Genomic DNA, 19,529 nt, shown 5'->3' on the forward strand with positions numbered 1-19,529 from the left:
TCTCTTACAAATGAAAAATTCATTCTGTATTGCAAACCCTATTGAGTTCACTGTTGGGTTTTTTTTTTTTTCTTTTCTATGAGTAAGGAATGAGTGAAAACAAACAAAGCAAGCCTTTGGGATGTGAACCAAGAAGAGGCATAAAACATTAGTTGGGCTTCTAGCCATAACCTACTGGGAGATCGATGGTCTCAGTGAGTTTTCGGTCATGCTCTTCAGGAAATAGACAATACATAGTTTATTCAAGATAACTTAATGATAACAACTCAAGGCATTTTGTTATTAGCTTTAGGTTTCTTTCTTACCGACACATTCTTCTGGAAACCTAGCCTGGGCTCTGCATTCTGCCCATGGCAGGTTTTTTTAGATTTTGGTTTCTTCAGTTCTTTCAAACTGAAAAAGAAGAAAAGAGGTTATAGGTAATGTTAAATGCATAAATAAATAAATAAATAAAATCGACATACAAGAATTTAAAACTTGAAGTTTCTTTTCACTGTTTTAGGGCTTCCTTTACCTGAAAACTTATAAAATTTAATTTTTAAAATAAATATTTGTAAAACAAGAGTTTACAAAATGTGCTTTCCTGCTAGCTCCAATGAATACTTTCTGATTAGCCATTTTCCCGAGACTACCTGGGTGTTTTCATACTCTCAGCTTGTAATACAATCAGTGGCTTCTCCAAACAGCGATCAGCTCACACTCTGAAGTAGTATCACATGAAGGCACCTTGCATTTGGTTGAACAGAGTTTATATCTGTTCTGTTCCATACACTGAATTCTGGGATATGTTTGCATAATCTATTTGCAGGAGTTAACCAAAGAGGTTAGAAGGGACATTTCTTGTCATAAATAATGAGAAGTTGTAGAGGTGGGGCAGTTAGGACTATTTCCTGCATTACATTGATAGGGAAACAATAAAAAGCTAATATTGTCCCCAGAGATTTACAGATTAAGACTTTAGAGTCTTGTTTCTTGGGTTTTTTTGGTTTGTCGTTGTTGTTTTCCACCCAAGTGGGAAAAAAAACAACGCTGACTTGTGAGGCTAACAAGTACTTTGTATCCTCTGAGGATAAGGTCTAAATAGAAATTCTGTATTCATCCGAAGAATATTAAATCAATTTAGATTACTATTCTCTTTCAGCGACCTGTAGTGACAAACAAAGTTCAGGTTTTTGATTTCAACCCGCTTGGATGAAACAGGCTGCTGCGAAGAGTGTCCAAGAGAGCATGCTATTGCCCTGCTCCACCAGTAGTAAATATCTAAAGTAACAAGTAAAGAGTCCAGAAGAGAAATGCTATGGCTTTGATTCCCCAAACGTTCAAGCTACTGTATGAAATAATTAGCAGCTGCAGCCTGTAATCATTTGCCATTCAGGCACGAAGGAAACCCAGCAGCAGGCAGCCAAGTTACAATGTAAATGTACCTTGCTCCTGCCTGCCTGAGCTAACCTGGCTTCCTCTTTGTGCGTCAGGGTAAGCACACACTTAGCCCCAAAAGATAAGCCTTCCAGCTTTCTGTTGGAACATACTTCCCTCATCACAAGTCAGCTAGACCTGACACCATAGCTAAATATCAGCATCTCAAGTTAGCTTGCCTTTTCCCAAAACGAAGGCTAACTTCTGAGTTTATAAGCTAGAGTAATACTCAGCAAGTCTTTCTTTGCTCATTTATTGCGCAAATGACATAGAAGATGGCAGGTTAGGCAGTCTTTGGCTAAAAGTGAAGGTTTCTTGCCTTTCAACTAATTAACATACTTCAGGTCTTGCTTTGAAAACCCTGTTATTTCTTAGCAAGGTATTTCATACTTTCCTTCTGGTCTCTTTATTTTCCTGCCTGAACATAAAGTCTGATCATGCTAATGGTCTTCAGCTTCTGTTGCTTCTGCCATGCTTTCTGTGACCTCTCTAGGTCTCCAGGGCTTAGCCATTGAACACTCAGTTCTGGTTAAGTTTTATACACATCTCTCATACAAATATTTCTTTTGTATATATAAAGTGCCTATCACCATACTGATAAACATTCTTTTCTTATTTTCCCAATTTATTTCTCCACCCACCACCTCTATTTGGTGTGTTTGATGCCTCAGTGTTTTGGGTTTGCCTACCTCTTTCTGCATTCCAGCACTAGCTTCTTCCAGGACTGAGGTCCTCTCTGCTTGGTAGAAGAGATTTGGTTTAACTTCTATTGTCTGTAGTTTAGTCCAGACATCCCCTTGAGTCAGTCTGTGCTGCAACAACAATAAAGACAGGATTAACTGGTTCAAAGCTTTAAGAATTAAGACATACCTTGATAATTTGAGAGATGATGGGAAAGGTCCTTCCCTCTGTCCCCTTCTCAGAGCTGGAGTTCAGGCTAACAGCTTATTAAGTCAGAGTTTCTGAAGTTTCAGTTCTGAAGGCAGAAGTAGAATGAATGATTCACAGTTCAAACCTAATCTTTTAGAAAGGCGTGGAGTTTGCTTTTAATAATGCCAGGCTGATTTGTGAATTAATGTCTCCATTTTCTGAGGTACAAGAGCAGTCTGCTTTGGAGGACTGGCTAATGTATACTACTGACAGGATTTAGTAAAAACCAAGATGAGGACAAATCTAATTCTTTATATTTGGTTGCTACTGTACATCAGGACTAAAATGGCAGCAACTCACTATCAGTCTATAGGAAATGTTTCTATGTTTTCAATACATGGTGAATATGTATGAAAGCATATGTGACTTTCTTTAATTGAAAGGAAAAACCCAGTAGCACTATGGGAGACAGATACTCTGTTAAAAAAAAAAGAAAAAAAACCAAAAAAAAAGAAGGAGAGAAAGTAAGGTTCAGGAAACAATTTTTACAACTACCAATAACAGAACAAGCACCTGTAATGACAAAAGGCACTGCCTTGTAGCACAAACAGCTAGGCAGACTTTTGGGCAGAAACAACTCCATCCTTTTTCATGTAGGAGTGTCTAAGAAAGCTCTAGAAGTCTCCGTATACAGCTAAAAAGCTGCCAAGGAACAAAACCACAGTTGCCTTCAATTCACTCTTACACAACTGCAGCCAGTGCCCTAAGTGGGGTTTATTTTTGGCTGAAACCTCAGGCTGCACATCGGTAATGGCAAGACCAGGGGAAGAAGCCTTGCCTCTGGTGAATGTGGTTTGTACTTCCCCACGCGGTGCCTCTGCCCTCAAGCCTACAGGGCCCTTTTGCATCACACTGCTGCTAGTAAGTAAAACCATGAGTTTGCAGATTAAGAAGAGGGTGAAAATAATGGTCAAAACCCTTTCTGAGACAAATGGTTTAGATACAGCTATAGCCAAACTTAAGTAAGCCCTGCCTGAAGCTTAAACATGCTACATCTGCTCAGGTCAGTGCTCACAGCGAATGATATCGCGCAAGGAAAAATACAGGGAAGCGGGGGACAGACAGGATGCTGAACCACTTCCCAGGCGTCAGCAGGGCCATTCCCATGGTATGTGGGTGTTGCGGACAGATGCAGCCCATGCTTTTGCCCAGTGGTTAGCCTCCACCACAACTTCCCATCCGCTTCACTTGTTTCTGGCCCTTTTGGTAGCAGTGACAGGTCAAGCCCTGGTCAAGCTGAGTCCAGCCCCTGCCGTGCACAGGCCTGTCTCTGCCAGTCCCCTTCCCTGCTGCACTTCCACAGGTTCAATCTCTTTCTGAGGCTTCAGCAGATGGATTTATCCATGAATCCTAGCATCACTAGGAAGGCTAAGGAAGATGTTCAGAGTGCCACAGGTTGGGAAAATTTCAACATGCCAGAAGTTAGGAGGATAGACAGTTACACCAGCCAATGGTTCTCTCTAGAAGCAATTAAGCACAATGAAGTAGTCTTATGAGTCTGAACAGCTCTGGTGGAGCACATTTTCCTCCCACATCTGGACATCTGGCTAGTGCCTGAAGACCATGAGTGCCCCTTCATGAACAGAGGATGTTGTTGCAGTGATCTGTCTTGTGGTGGCTCTGCAGACAGTGACTGCCACTTCCACAGCTATCATAACAGTGCTTGGGGTTACGTTTGTATCTCCAAGCTGTGTCCGCTGTCTGCATTTTGAAATCACATATAAGCTGGTGGGCTCATAGGCTAGCCTAAGAAAATCTCAGCTCTGCACCAAAGTGTTTCTCTCAGGGTCTTCCTTGGGTCAGCACCTCTTCGCCTCAAACACACATAGCCCAGCAGACCAGAGATCAAATCTATTCCTTAACCCAAACAGGACACAATGAACCGGAGGTTGTCTCACATCACCTCCTTCTGAAGAGAAAACAAACGTGACTGTTCAGTTTTTTGTGCTGGGCAGACAGCTCTGCCTTCCCTACCATGTTTCAGTGTTGTAAGAGCGGACATAAATCAATGTCCAAGCCCGCTCTGTGCCCGTCACTGCATAGACTTCTCCTAGCCACACAAGAGTCTTTTTTTTTTTCAACTGGGCTGAGATGTTTTATTTGCAGCTTTTACTTTGTTCTAGTCCTGGCTTCCCTCCATCCACTTTTGTCAGCTAGGGTTTTGCTGCTTTGTTTTCCAGTCACACCATTTGGGCCCAGTGGATAAGCTTTTAAGTCAGAAAACTAGCATGCTGGCAGCAGCATCCCCTGCTCAGTCTTGCCCTGCCCTATTGGGCTTGACAACAGCTCAGAAATGATTGACGCTGTAGCCCCAGTGCCTTCCCTTGAGATGACAGCACTCAGAAAAGCTGTCAGTGCTTGAGGAGAAAGGATCACCACAGAAATGCTGGCTCATTGCAGCTTATCTCCAGAGTTAGTTACTCAAAGATCATAAATAGATGGATTAAGGTTTCTAACTTCATGAGTTCCTGGACAGTTGACACCAAGAGCTGTATTTCTGAAGTAAAATATGGACGTACCTCTCTCTAGTCCCTTTATTCACACTGCCTTGAGGACGCCAATATCTGTAATTCGTTTGGTGTACTGTGTGATTCAGAAGTTGTGGAGGATCATGTAAAACATCCACCCAGCTTAAAATGACTGCAATTAAGTCCCCTCATAGAGGATTCTCCTATTACGCCCCAGAAAAGAAGGGGCAAAACACACATGAAGCAACAGGAGGTATATGCATTAGCAGAAGTGTTATGTTATTGGTTCTCGTGCCCTATGGTACCAGAGGTAGCTATTTTTGGCAATTTTCCTGTTATCAGGAAGGTCCGGGAAATCCAGATGGCAATGAGTTACACAAAGAAACTTCAACTTTTCTTAAGGCATGTGCCACTTGGTTCATATGCTAGCCCAAGGGTAGCAATCTCGGTGCTTTTATGCCTGCCCTCTGTGATTGGTATTTGTTCAGGCTGAACAATCATTTGTGACGAATAAATGGCATATATCAAACCATCGGTTTCAGTAACTTGTAAGAGAAAGGTCAGGAATTAATCTCAAAATAGCTTTGAGACAGCTCAAAGCACCAGTCCCTCATATACATCCATTTCTTCTAAGAGCGCTTTGAATTCCCTTTGCCTCCAGAAAAAAAACATTTTTCACTGTCACTTCTGACCAGCCCAGTCCTCAGAGGTGCCCTGGGCTCTGCTTTCTTAGGGTGGTTATTTCTCTCACAGAATAATTCCTGGTAGCTTGCCACAGTTTATCTCAATAAATCTTCGCAATTTTTTCTAAGCTTTTTTCATGTCATGTGTTGAGCAATTGTCCTGAACCCAGGACGACAGCAATCCATATTACATCATTTGTACTGAGTGTTCACTGTCATCAAGAGCAGAGAACTGCCTACTGGATATGATTTCCTTTCAGAGCTTAAGCAAAGGAATTTTTACTAAGCCTGAGTGTTTAATAAGCCAGTCAAATATGGCAAAGCTGACCCCCGTCTTTCACATGTGTAGAACCAGTTTCAGACAGCCACCAAACACTGCAGAACCCCCTCACCTTTCAGAAATGGTTTGTTCACACTAGCAGAGCAACGCAGAATGACTGAGTTCCGGTTCAGCAGCATTTAGAGTCCAGTTTGTGTAGGAATAAATAGCTACCAGAGGATCAAAGGCAGAGAATTGGAGCTTAGCGTCCATACACAGTATTCAAAATTGATGGAACATGTGAGGACAAATTATTGCAGGTCTCTTTTTGTAATCACTAGGATTGGCTCATTCTAAAATGCTGTTATTAAACAGATTCAAGGTAAATTACATCTCTGGTAATAACTGTAATACTTTCAGGACTAGATTTTCGAGTTATCTATTTGCATGTGTGCCTGCACAAATTGTGCGTGCCACATCTCTTGGCACTAGCATAGCAATTGTGTGCACAAAAGTGGCATCTGTGCACACACATGGCCAGGCTAGACTTGGACAGTACGCCTAGGTTGGAGACACAGATCCCTCAGAGCAGTTGGCTCCTACTTTTATTAAGTTACTGTCAAAACAATGCAGATAATAGAGCAGCAGAAGATAAAAGCCAATTCCAAGTAACGTAGACAAAACTGAGTTCACATATCACTCAAGCAGTGCCAATAGCTCCTTCTATTTTGCATCCATCTTTCCCAAACACACTGCATTCAGCAGTTCACACCTCGGGTGTGATCACACCTCAGGTCAAAACATTTCTTCTTTTGTACAACCCTCTTGCCAAGTATCCTTTTGTATTTTATTACCAATGCCTATTATTTGGATTAAGTTACTTCCTTTGTGTGACTGGCTACCTTCCAGATGCCTCTAAAACCAGTAGTGATGAAGTGGGGGAAACAAAAGCAGCAGATGCTCTTCCTTCAGGCCCCACCACCCACACTGCAATGCAGCACTCAGCATTTCTTCCCCAGACCTCTGTCCTCTCTCCATCCCTTGATTTCTGGAGCTAGGGAGGGGAAGAACTGCTGCTGATGGCAAGTGGGATGGTGATAAAATGCCATTTTCCTCTTACCTCTTTATAATAAACTCTGTCAGAACATTTAAAAACAGCACAAACCAAAACCAAACAACAGATCTAAAAAAAACCCCAACAACAAACCCAAGCACCCAAATTCCCTTGTCCTCAAAAAATTCCCGTGTCCTCAGGCTCTTCATATTTTGTCTTTTGCTACCCATTTCGGTACTCACTCGACACTTGTAATTATCATAAATTTTGCTGTGTCTAACTGGAAATCTCTTAGCAGTCATTCCAATATCAGGCACTGTGAGATACATCATGACAGCACCATCTCTATTCACACTTCTCCAATATGCCCTTGATAAATCATCTACTATATTTTCAACTCCTTTTCTGGATTGGCATTCAAACCTTCACTTGGTATTTCTGGAGTGTTAACAGCTGTCTCCCTATTCCTGGTGAATACTTAGTGAAGGTTCTTGAAAATAATCTCAAACACCTAGTGATCTGTTCCTAGGGCTGCTCAAGTTTTCCATAGATGCAGTGGTGGGGACCATTAGGAGCACCACTGTTGCAGTCACCCCTTGTGACACTGGTATCTTGGTTTGCTAAATGCTGCTGGAGATTAGAGATACGCTTATAAAAGACAATGCAGAGGTGGGATGGGAGATAAGTTGCAACATAAAAAGAGCAGATGAGGAATTGAGGCACATTTGGCTTTCAACCAAATATGCCGTGCATGTTCCATATAAACACACAAGAGAACAAGGAGGTGGCACATGAAAGCTCTTAAATCTGTCAAAGAAGAAAAGAATAACAATTCTGGATTATCAACAATCACCTGTTTCACAATTCAGCAATAAAAAAATACCAGTGGCTAAAGATTTAAGTACTTCTTTGGGGACTTGGGTTCGGTCCCTGACCTGCCAACAAACTCTCAGTGCAACCTTTAGAAAATCACTTTGTTTATTTTGATCTATATCCCTGTCTGTAAGATGGGAATAGTGACATTTATTTACTGTGGTGCCAGACAGCAGAAGTTTGGAGAATGGGAGTGCTCAGATGCCACAGAGTCTACTACTGCTCCTCAAAAGTTGAATATTCTCCATCTTACGGAGTGGTTTTTGATGTGCATGTAACAGAAGGTAGCTAGCAAAATGAAGCAATTAGTTCCATGACATTTTCAGCTGCCTAACGAGTTTCTCTTCTGCTTGTCACACAAGCGTTTCAGAATTGGAGCTTGTGTTACCAGTTCTCAATATTTTACGCTTTTTCAGGCTGCAATTCAACAGCTGTCTCAATATTGCAGTGGGAGCCAAGAAATTCCATATAGATTTTCCTCAATATGTTGCCATTTTTTAAAAAACTTTGCTATGTCTCTTTGCTGTTCGTGGCTTGATCATGGCTACCCTTTCATTAGAAATCTGTCACTTGAGTCTTTCTCTTACTAACATGTGAAATGAGGTTGTTTTAATGTCGTTGAGATTAATTTCTCTGAAAGCTTGGGTTTCTGTCCCAGCAATTTCGCCCCACTCTTCCAAGCTGCTCCAAGCATCATGTGCTTGTTAGTCAGTTCTCCACAAAAATACCACAAATCTCATACAGAATACTACTCTTTCCAGCCCTTCTATTTTGCTTTCTAGGTTCAAGAAAGTACTATATTTATCACACATGTTATTGCAGGGCATTTTTGGTCCAGCCCCCGTTCCTTAGAGTTGATCCATAAAAATTTGTCCTTATAACAGCTCTGTATGCTATCATGGTTAGTGTTATTCTCCCCAAAATACTGTATTTTATTGAGGGTAGGCCTCCCTTTTACTCCTCCTGACCCAGTAAAAATCCTTCTGGTGGAGAACTTCACTGTGAAACTCTGGGCCTTCTCTCCTGTCCTTTAGTATGACTAGAGCTGTCCTAATCTCACACAAGTTCTCTGCCCTTATTTCACTAGCCCTAATGCCAAAGGATGTAAGAATCTTGATTCATGCAATTAGGAATGATTACAAGTGCCTGCATTGATTTAAGAATTAAACTGGCAGTATCTTTGCCACCTATACATAGATCAGTATTCTTTGAAGCTTTGCATTCCTACTGTTTTGCACATCCCACAAGAAGAAGCCCGTTTCCGTGCGGGAAGGACTCTCTGTAGAAGATCTGTCAGTGTCCAGGGCTTGAACACACTTGCAGATTATTATCTCTGGAAAGATTTCAGTCACCTACTTTGGACCACTTGAACCACAAATATTTTAAAAATACGGTATTTAGGAAAAAGGAAAATATATCTTTGTATTTGATATTACTTCAAATTTCTATTATAGTATTGCATGTATTTCTGGAATCAGACTGTATATATAGGAACAAATGTTCATTTTGTTCATTATTAGGGCAGGAGGCATATTCTCTTTTTATCCACTATGCTTTTCATGCAATCTGCAAGTACATAGAGAACATTCAAGATCTCAGGACAACTATATTCTTCCATTTCAGTTACACTATTATATTCTTTTGCCTTCTGAAAATAGCTTATGCAACTTGTCAAAATCTGCAAATTCAGAACTATTTCTGAATTCAGAAATATTTTTAGATCACTCATACACAGCTCACTGAGTATCATCTTTGGTTTTGTAGTTTAGGCAACCTTCTTTCTTAAGTTGCCATATCTTACCAAAATCTGTGAGTAGTCCCTTGCCCTCCTTCTCTCCCAGGTATCACACACATAAATGCTCTATTTTGCGTGTTTCAAAATTCTTTGTCCTGTGAGGAGTAACCTCATCAGGCTTCCCTCTGAGTATTTCCCTAGTTCCTAGTGCCTCTTGGCCTAAATCATTGCCTCCATTCCTCACCCTCTTTCAGGCTCTGTTTGCCCCATGGTAAGTTTGGGTAAGTCTTCCTCAGTCCATCTCTGCAGCATGGCTCCAGCAGGGTGAAATCCTGAACTCATCTTTGGGATGGAGTGGTGCACTGTCCCCTCCAGCTCAGTGTTACCTATGGCACTATCCCTGGGTACTCATTCTGCCTCAGCTCAGGCTTAGGGGATCAGTGCAGGATGACTTGAGCAGCACTGCAGTGGTGATAGTGCCACCAGGAGACCTGTGCAGGGTGGAGGGGAGAGTCAAGGACACATCCCCCATGTCCTGCGTAAATAGTCCAGCCTTTAAACTAGTGGGTGAAGGGAGCAATTACAACAGCCACTGTGTACTTTGAGTGCTTTCCCCTGCTCCCCCTTCTAAACAGCTAAGTGAAAGGTTTTATTTCAATTAACTTCTTTCCATTTTTGCTCTAGTGAGGAAAATGCAAGGAGGGAAATATTGGTTAGTAGAGTCAGAGCGAACAATTCTGCACAAGTTACTGAAGGATAAGTTGTCTCCTGCCACATTAGTTGAGGCATGTCTCTCCTGAACAGCCCTAATCAGTGCAGTACCTCATAATGTCTAAACTCAGTGATCTTTCCCCAGCCCAGCCCACCCCGAAGCATGCCTGTGCTGCATACAGACCCTGGGTAGCTTGGTGATGGCACTGGCCTACCCTGGCAGTGTGATGTGCTGGCTGTAGCTCCTGGACACCTAACTGAAAGCAACTTAAGCTGCCTCTGGAGGTGTCACTGCTCTTCACTAGCCAGGTTTTAAAACAGTTTTCATTTGGCAAGCTGGATCCCATCTGGGCCCGAGAGGCCCTACGCAGGCATGTCCCAGTGAGTTACAGCCATGCTGTGAGCCAGCCAGAAGCACCACCGCAAGCCTTCGCAGGGCTCATTAACTCAGGCTGGGGAACTGGGGCAGCACAAGCAGCCAGCAGTCAGGTGGGACTGTGGGTCATGTGTGCTGCAGCTGCCTACAGACGACCGTGGAGCACTGCCCAAGAGTGCCAAACAACAAAACCAAAGGCTGGGAAGAGCTTTGCAATACACAAATTATTGTCGAGAAATCTGAGGACATCAGACACAGACGCCAAAAGGTCACCCATATCTTCTAATGTACAGAGACAGCACTGGTTACTCTTAGTCAAGAGGACATGCTCTCATCTAACTCTTTTTCCTGCCTGCTGTCACTGCTATAAAATATTATTTTCCAGTCTAAGCTCCATCCTTTTCCCTCCTCCACTGCATCTGGTTTTATTCCAATTCTGTCTATTGTTCTCCTTATGCGTGCTGTAATAATAATACTGTTATAACCTCCCATACCCTCTGCTAATAGAAGTTAGTGTATGAATTTTACCAAGGGTCAGCACCCTTATTTCTGTTTCACAGTAGCTAAACTGAGCCATGAGGAGATGAAGTGATTTTCTGGAGGCCATTGACCAGATCCTTGAGAGCTGTGAGACAAAAGGCCAGGTCCAATAAGACCTTGATCATTGCCCTACCCACTTAGAAACTGTTCTTCCTTCCCAACGCACATGCATGCAAACAATGCACCTATTGTGGGAATAGGAAATTAACCCTATTCTTTCTGAATGAAGAAACCTTTCAGAACTGTTAGCAAAACCTGGCAGTTCTGTGGATGCAACTATGCCTGGGCTGGAGCAATAGCTGAGTATATTAACATCAGATACAAATGCCTGCTCACTGAACAGCACACACAGAGCAGGGGATTCTCCACCCAGCTTTCGTCAGACATGGGCAGATCACAGACAGGGCCAGCAAATTGCACATGGGCTTGGGGCTGGGAGAGATCACCACACTTTCCTCCCAGCCACACACTGCTTCACCTGGACCTTAATGCTCCCCACTGGAAGATTCATGCTTCACCTGCTGGATGCCTCCTTTTTCCCTCGGCTCCTCCTTTCTGCCATCAGGAAAGTGGACCCACCTTTCCCACAAGCCATGCCTGGCGATCTTTCTTTTGCTGCACTGGGGCTACCGGGGGCTGCAGGGTTGGTCCAGCAGGGAGAAAGCAAGCTCACAATGACCCACACAGCCCAGATCTTCCCAGGGCTCAGCCATGAAGAGCAAAGAGTTAAAAAATCATGAGGGATTTCTCTGCGAGCCACGGAAAGGACTAAGAAAACGGAAACTGGCCTGAATTTAAACTGAAGGACCCCATTCTTCTGCCAAACCACTCGGTTCCTTAATCAACTGAGGCCTTGTTTCACAGTCAGTCATCAGAGGCTTTAGAAAGTCGTTCAGACAAATCTGTAATGGGAGAGCCACAAAGGATGTCTTTTCTGTGGCACTCTCTACCTAGAATATGCAATGCTTGGGGACAGGCCTGCCCTCAGTGGTGCTTCTGTACCACTGGAGCACAATATACAATAATGCTATAGGATACTTCCACTGCTGAGCTCCTGCTTATTTAAATACGTATTTAATTAAGGCAAGTGCTGCAGAAAATTGAGCAATGAGCTTTCCCAATGGTACTTCTCCTCCTCCCCAAAATAAAATCTTTGTTGGAGTTGGGAGTGGATTTCAGAAGCACTGCAGTCTGCTCCAAATCAGACTTCCCTTTCTCCCATTAGCCCTGCAGTCCTGTCACTTACTAGATTTCTAGCTTCTAAGGAAACACTTAATTCTTTTTTTTAGCTCAATCTGGTAATGCTTTCAATGATTTCTGATAACTGCACTTTCATTACTCATTATTATAGAGTCAGGAGAAAAAAATACCCCACATAATAGCAGAAATCTGATTATTCTGGGAAACTTTGAAGTTCCCTTCTCTAGTGGTATTCTTTGATGTTCCTATTAAATAAATAATGACTTTTACATCTAAGGGTTATCTTACAGTGCAAAATACACCATTATCATCAGTGTAAAAAATCTTTTCATTGTTAGCCACCATAAACATCAGCGAAAGCTGTGATTCTGGAGTGCTTGAAGCTGACCTGCCCAGATATGGGGCAATGTATTTTTTTCACATCAACTATTTGCGAAGGAGAAACCGGCACTGCAGACAGAGGTATTGCAACAGGGGGAGGAAAGGAAGAGGTTAGATCAAAATGGAAGAGGCACACAGGCAAAAAGAAACTAGCAGATGCTCTAAAGACAGAAAAGCATCAGATTAGAAACAGAATGTGAGTCTTTTCATAAGGTTTTCAATCACGGCCTTGGGCTCTTTTTATGACAGTGAGAAATAGGATGACATTTCTGGAACTGTGCTGACTTAAAAATAATAACACAAAAAGATCAGAATTTACTGTAGAAGGAACTCGTTAAAGACTTCAACACTGGTACATACAGTACGTGGTGTCTAAAGCAGGACACCTATGTTAATTTATTTTATTTTGGTACCTGTGCAGCCCTCTCTTCAGGTCAGGGCTTGTGCTGTGTGCTGTTCACTTGCTCCCCTCACTGTCCCTGGATAGGGGCAGAGGTAGGGGCAGGCTGACCAGGCTGTGCACACCTGAGCTGTGACAGAGAAGCTACTGTGGAGCCCATGGGCTTAAATTGGAAGGTGTGTCATCTGGGCAGCTCCCAGTTCTCTCTTCATCATCTGACTTTCACCCACAGCATCCTGGCAGGGGGAAGCCCCACTTCTGCACACAAGCCTCGCAAATCCCAAATGCATTTTGGTTTGGGTGCCCGGTGCTGGGCTGGTAGGCATGATATTTCTCCTGGAAATGCACGGGCTCCCAGTCCACTCAGCCAGGTAAAGCCTTTATTTATGTGTGTCAGAAAACACCTCCAGCAGCACCCACTCTGTGAGCCATGCAAGGAGGAGGATGGGTGGGATTCACAACAATACTGCAGGCAAGAGCGTAGAGCAGCAAAACACCAACACTGAGCATGGAGAGAACAGAAGGAGCAGGACAGAGAAGCAGAAGCTGGAAGGAGAGCTCTCATTTTTTTTCCTGCCTTTATCCCCACTTTTATGTCCTGATTTCTATGAGATTTTTTTTTTTGCATTAGATAAAACCCAGAAGTCTTCTCCACCCTTCCCACAGCTGCCAAATATTTTTCACGCTCCAGGAATGGCATGCCTTCTACTTCCTTCCTTATCCCTCACTTTCAGCTTCCACCTGTTCCTCCCAAAACCTCCCTGAGCCACTGCTCTTCTCAGCAGTCCTATAACACTTTTTGCTAGCACTCTGCAATTACACTCATCTGACATAACTGAAAGAAGTAATCACCACAGGCTTCTCAACGCAGAGACACAACCTCATGCTCGGAAGGAAAGCCCCCATGCAACAGTTTGCTGGAAGCTGGGAACCTACCTCGGCAGCATGCTGCTCTTCCAAATGTCCTTTTGCAGAAACCAGAGGTGATAATCCTGGGAACTGTTTGCACCTGGAATGGAAAAGCTGTGTTTAAAATCAAAGCATAAGAAGTGCAGCAATGAAAGAGTGTTTATTTTGGATGCCAGTGGAGCATATGATACCATGGTTGTGTTCCCTTGCAGCACTATGTGAGCACTGTGCAACCACCTGCACCATTCAAACCCTGCCCCATCCCTGTCCCGAAACAGGAGCAAACATTAGTAAAGTGAATGGGAGAGACCTGTGACCAGTAGCAAAGTGAATGGGAGAGAGGGCATTTATCTAGAAACCAGAGCTCCCTCCTGGCCTTCAGACTGTTGACCTGTATTAATGTATCAGCCAACTCCATCAAACCACCTTTGGTTGGCTGACATCTTCCAAGGGACATTTCCAAAAGAAGGCTCCTCTGTTGCAGTCCTGCTCACTGTAGCTTGGTGCAAGGCTCTAGGTTTTGTGTTGTTTCTACCTAGGTAGAAGGTAAGCTAAGAGGCATTTCCAGTGGTTTTCTGTTTTTTAGTCTCCTGAGCTGCTGAAACCAGTTCATCCCAAAGCATTATTCAGATTGGTTTTCCTGTAGTCCAGTTTCCTTTTACTCAATCCAGTCTAAGTGAAGGCTACCAAACAGGATAGTATTTCTCCCTCTGTCCTACCAGACAGGGCCTCCTCAGTCATATTGTCCTATGCATAGTTATGAGCTGACACAAACTGAACCTACAACACCTAGAATGTCAGCTGCTTTGTATTGGATGAACAACATGATCCAAGTCAGCCTGCGGCTTGAGGATATCCAGAAGCGAAAGAAGGGAGAGGGCAGGAATGCATATATGGGAATATATGGAGGGCAGGAATGCATATAGGGGCCACCTCTGTTGGAAGCAGATTGCATTTAAATTGGGTTAAGCATTTCATGAACCTACACTTCTAGTTACACTGGATTTAGCTTCCAGGCCACCCTTAGTCACCGCAGTTTAGAGTATCCCTCCCAGAGGCCAGTCCACAAACTGTACCACAGCACACCATCATCTCCAGCACTTCTGCTCTCTGTGTAGCCTGTAAGCTGGATGGAGGAGTTTCTGTACCTCAGCCCCACTAGCTTCTGACCAGCCGGGGCAGACCAGAGCGGTACTTGCTGTGAAAGACCCTTTCAACACTCCTTTCATTTACTTGGGGATGCAGTAGTCCAGGGAAGCCTTAGGCTTAGGGTCTGTCCATGTTACAGCATAGCGGCTATGCCCAGCCACAGGGAGGAGTAACCGGACTGGATGACATGCTACTGCTCATTGGTCAGCAGTCGGCAGAGTTTCAGGCAAATGTGTTTAGCATCTCATGAGCAAGCTGTGATCAAATCCTGGGCAGCTCGAAAAGCCACAGGCAGTTAAATTAACAGAGGACAAACATTAGCTCCAGTATGCGGTTTGCCAAACTGCAGTTGGTTTCATGTCCTCCTGAACTGAGTTCAAACATGACAGCAGTTCCTAACACGAGACTTCAAAAAAGCTCTAAACCCAACACCATGGGGATAGCAACTTCTGCTGCGTAAGATAAGCTAATGAAATTACACAAGAGGAAGGAGGTGGCAGTGTTCAACTTCCACCTTTTCTCAACTTCTGCATTTTTTTCAGTGAGAGTGTTGGTCTGCTTAAGAAATGTCACCTCCTGTAGATTCATTTAGTGAAAGTGTTTACAGGAACTTTTAGGAAGTAGCCATACTGGGCTGCATACATGGTTCTCTGCCCAAAGTCAGCTAAACAGCCTTGCTTCTTTTTCTTTACATCTTTGGCAAAGCCATTGCACAGGGCATGGTATCGCTGTCCCAGTTCAGTAAAAATCATGAGCATGCCTATAGCTTTGTCCAGCTGCTTAGGCTGCAGTTCCATCACTGGTTAAGTGAACTTAAAGTCATGTCACTCTGGTCTTCTCCTTTCCCTTGCACTGGCTGCGTGTCCCCATCTCTCTTCCTTGCATCAGCAGTGGCATTTATCTGACCCCTCGAGCTGAGTGGAACTCCAGACTCCAATCTGGCAGAAAACTAACTCCACAAGAAAAATGCATATTTTTTTGCTAGTTTAAACTACCATGAAACAACATCCATAAAACCGTGACTGATCTGAACCTTTCATAAGATAATTTCAATGGGCAAGTTACTGTAAATTTACGCTCCTCTTGCATTTAGCATTCTGCAAGGTGCCAGATAGGTTTCAGAATCATAGATAATTCAATTTTGGAAAACATGAGTAACTAAAGACCTTCTTCTCCAGAAAGTCTTTCTTTCCTGACTCTTGGGGAAAAAATGCAACTGTGTTTCTATCAATTTCTTCTTTAAAGCATTTTCAGAAAACAAAAAGCTTACAAGATGATGGAAACAAAAATTTAAAAGAAAAAAAGAAAAAAGACCATTTTAGTTGAAGAAGCAAAAATCTTGAATAATTTTTCATAGTCTTTTACTGGAATCCAATAAACACATTACCAAATTACACTGTATATTTTACTAGGCTAAGTTATACTTGTGTGTATTGGAGGCACAGCATGAAGAAAAACAATAAAAAATATTAGCCTCCTTCATATAACTCAGTAGAGTTATAAAATATCTAATTGAATAAACTACATTTGACATGAACAAATGGCGACATTTCCATGCAATGTTGTCTTTTTGGCTTCCTGACAAAGAAAAGCTTAAGGAACCATGATTTTGTCTCCTAAGAGCAAGTTCTTCTATTTTTATAAACTCAGCAATCAATACTAAAGTATGAGCATAAGCACTTTTAATTTATGAACTGTATACTTTGAGTGAGTTTAATAGTTTAATCTTACGCATGTTGTTATAAGAGTGGGGGGTTTTGCTGTACTGCATACGATTGCTTAATGGAAAATATTGCATTAAAGCATAAAAGCAGCCATATATGTAGAAAACCAGAAAAGGAATAATTAAGACATGGCAAAATTAATACTATGCTGATTTCTTGTAAGCGGAAGATCACCATTAACTTGAAGGAAAGCACAGTCCCAACAGGAAGCCTGCACTGATGTCGCCCATAGGCAGAAGACCATCAGAAGATGTGAAAACCCTCTCTGTGGTTAGCACTTAGATGAACAGGCTTCTTCCTCCCTGGCAGACACTTGGCATTTTTCTTTTTCCCTTAAAGAGTAGAGCTCAGCACTCCTGAGTTTCGATATTTGGCTCAGGTGCAGTTTTGATCCCAATTTCTGCTTCTAATGATGTGGCTTGTCCAGCATGTCCCCTCCAAAGCACCTCTCCAGCGCCTGTGTTTGAATTGACTGGTGGATCTGCCAGTTTGCAGGAAGCTGGGAGTCAGCCAGGAGGGGTTACGTGTGTTGGTTTAAACTGACTTGAAAAGGACTTACCACCATCACCACCTGTCTATGAACATATCACCACTATTCATCTCAGAGAAGAAGGAGTGGACTTTTATGAGACTATCTGTGGAGTGAATCACTGCTGTCCATTATTCACAACAGAAATATAATGTGACCTGCTGTTAGCATTAGAGAGAGGATGACTTTTCCCACCAAGCCCATGTTCAGATCTGATAAGGATTTTTCACAATGAGTATTTATCATGTAGAAAGCAGGCTCTTTCACGTTGTAATATTGATGTTAGTCACAGATGGGCTGCTGGTTGCCATGCGGATGATAATGCTCCAGGGAGTTTCAGTTAATATTAAATGGAAAGTGGCTCGATTTGCATGTCTCTCTAGAAACGGCACAAGAACCATCTTGAGAATCAATATTGATAATACTCTGAATGTGAAGCAAAAAATAAGCACACAGCAACAAGGGGCACATGTCACATGGTGACTCCAATAGCTGTTAAAAGATTGCAATATCATGCAACAGGAAAAGCAAGACATTTAAAAGAAGACAAAAATCGAATTTGGCCTATCCAACTTTGCCAAAAATAACATCAGAGCCAATTCTTCATAACTGCATTCTAATTAAGACCATGCATTAATTAGCAGATTGCGAACATCTGTATACAGCCACAAACTTGCCAAATGCATGTAAGAAGTGTAGGTAAGCACCATGTGCAAGAAAAGCACACACAAAGAGCAGGCAGACCCAGACCAGCTGAGCTGTAGGTCATGTCCTAGGAGTGTTCAGGGGCTGGGAAGAGACCTCTCATTACCCTTTGGCGAGGGAACACAGGGCTGAGGCGAGCCCACACTTGCATTGTTGGATGCGGGGCTTTTTGTTCTTTTTGGCCTATGGAAATGTAATGAGACAAAGCAGTGAACGAGGTGGTTTGTTTCATAATTCTAACTCTCAACCCATACCACATAAACAGAAGAAAAGTGATATTTGCTTCCCCAGCTGCTTCAAGCTAGGATCAAGTGCTCATGACCATGTGGATCAAATAGCTCACATGGCTCTTACCTTTCTCAAAGAAGGCTAACTTCTCAACCTGGTGATGCAGTCAGTAATTCATGGAAAATCATGTCACCTGAAGAACAATTTCTACACCAGCCAAACTGACCTCTCTGATAGCCTGCTGTATTCTCTCAGCGCCAGCTTTCTTAATTCTATTTATGGGGGAAATATAAGATTTTCAGGAAAGCATATGTACTGTGTATTTCTTAGCCCATTTTATGTTAGCAGTAGCCTGACTACTGCTGAGTATTCAGCTAAAATATATTTAATCAACTAATCAAAACAGAGGATCATTTAAATCAAGACATGGCATTGAAGACGAAACAAGTATGGAGCCTTACACACCCTCTGTAGGCAAGTCTCATCATACAAGCAGGATTCTCATTTATTTGGTTAAACAAGAGTGTGTGTGTATGCACAACAAAAAAAAAACCCTTTACTGTGTTCTGAAAAAAAATTAAAGTAAGCAAAACTCACAGCAGACAGGGTTATGAAAGACACCCTGTGGCTGGTTTGGAATTTGAACCAAGGGAAAAGCATTTTCCCCTTAGTTCCTCAATGACCGCACACAGTGTTCACCCAAGCAGAGCCCAAGTTGTGTCCTTAACTTGTTGGTGAAGGACAACATTGAGATTTTGGACACAGGGGAAAGATAGAACATGTTCAAAATCACGGAATAACTGATGATGCTAGAGTAAATCCCAATTTAGGGCTAGTGGTAAGCCATAGCAATTCCACTGACCTGGATCCAGCTTCACTCCTTCAGCTCAGGTTGGAGTTAGGGAGCCTACTCATTTCCTGATGAGCAGGCCAGCATCTTCACTATCCACATGCACACTGAAGAGAGGGATGCGGAAACTAACCTGGAATGCAGAAAAAAATTGTGCATCACTTAATAGAACAAAGGAAAACAGTACATGAGTAATTGGAGTCTCAAGGAAGGGAAAACAGAGAACAATATTGGCAAAGCTGAAGTAAAATACGCATGAGAGCGCTTGTGTGCTCCTCCATCCACAGCCTCAGCTCTCCAGCCTGCTTATGCAGGCTTGCCTTCAGTACAGCAGACAACTTCTCTGCAGTGAGAGGAGAAAAATCATATGCTCAGCTCAATATCTCCTTATTTAATACCCAAGAAATTC

The 19,529-nt window shown here is 42.7% G+C and overlaps 1 long non-coding RNA gene across 2 annotated transcripts; it reads right to left on the reverse strand.

Moving 5' to 3' along the window:
• Positions 1–214: 214 nt before the first annotated feature.
• LOC115612152 lies at positions 215–19,249 on the reverse strand. Of its 2 annotated transcripts, none has more exons than XR_003992900.1 (4): positions 19,133–19,249; positions 13,963–14,035; positions 2,106–2,228; positions 215–393 (listed from the first exon to the last, which is right to left on the reverse strand). It is a non-coding gene; the product is annotated as an uncharacterized LOC115612152 (long non-coding RNA). The 2 variants fall into 2 exon arrangements; XR_003992899.1 differs by having other exon boundaries at positions 2,106–2,392.
• Positions 19,250–19,529: the final 280 nt, after the last annotated feature.

This window comes from Strigops habroptila, chromosome 8, assembly GCF_004027225.2.
Source record: "Strigops habroptila isolate Jane chromosome 8, bStrHab1.2.pri, whole genome shotgun sequence".
Taxonomy (NCBI): domain Eukaryota; kingdom Metazoa; phylum Chordata; class Aves; order Psittaciformes; family Psittacidae; genus Strigops; species Strigops habroptila.